The sequence below is a fragment of the Fukomys damarensis genome, unplaced genomic scaffold, assembly GCF_012274545.1.
Source record: "Fukomys damarensis isolate Sample0158 unplaced genomic scaffold, DMR_v1.0_HiC HiC_scaffold_34, whole genome shotgun sequence".
In the NCBI taxonomy this organism is placed as follows: domain Eukaryota; kingdom Metazoa; phylum Chordata; class Mammalia; order Rodentia; family Bathyergidae; genus Fukomys; species Fukomys damarensis.
Window position 1 is genome coordinate 22,971,442 of NW_022900946.1, and position 813 is coordinate 22,972,254.

At 54.0% G+C, this 813-nt stretch overlaps 1 protein-coding gene across 1 annotated transcript in view; it reads left to right on the forward strand.

Moving 5' to 3' along the window:
• The first annotated feature begins 685 nt into the window (after positions 1-685).
• The window catches only part of Top3b (DNA topoisomerase III beta), a 23,322-nt gene continuing 23,194 nt past the window's right edge, over positions 686-813 (forward strand). The window contains exon 1 of the mRNA XM_010620649.2: positions 686-763. The gene's annotated coding sequence lies outside the window, so the exon portion shown is untranslated. The remainder of the gene's footprint in view (positions 764-813) is intronic.

Sequence of the window (813 nt, forward strand, 5' to 3'; positions counted from 1 at the left end):
TTCCCAACCTGCCAACCTGCCCTTATTGGAATACTATCCCTATTAGATGCTCTGATTTAAAAAAAAGAAAGTATGAGCAAATTAAAATTGTGGAATGCAATAAATTGAGTTCCCCCTGTGAGATTTCACTTTCAAAACAGAACTCTGGATCCCAAACCCATTCCTCGGCAGATTATCTCCAAAACTGCATTCCCATCATCGTGGTTTCTCCCTTCCATTGTTTCAGAAGCATCCTGGACTCTTCCCTTTCTCTCACTTGGGACCTAATCACAGATCCTGTCTTCGAATATATTAGAGATCCCACTCAATCCTCCCTGCTTCTGCTGCCACCATCTTTTTCCTGGTCTGCACTTTAAAAACCTGCAATCTGTTTTCTACTCAGCCTCCAGTTATAGCACCAGGGCTAAACTTGTATCCGCTGTGTGATCATTTGGCAGAGGCTCTGCCATTGTCTCCCCTAGGTTGTAGGTTTGAGGACCCCCTACAGACCGTGGCAGTGAAGGGTCAGGCTGAAAACCTGGGGATCCCCTCGGTACCCGGCGGAGGAGGAAGGCAGTGGGATAGGGATCCAGGCAAAAGCCGCCTAGAAGCGCTGCCCAGGACGGGCCCCAGAAGTCACGAGCTCGGAACCCGCTGACGCGGAAGCAGGAGCGTCGGAGGGCAGACACCGGCACTCCGGACGCGGGGACTTGAGAGGCGGCCGGACCCGGAAGTAGAGATTACCGGCGGCCGCCCTCACGGGAGAGCCGCGGCCTGACTAGCGGTGAGCGGTGGGCGGAGGTCTTCGCGGCGGGCTGCCCGGGAAAGCAGGAA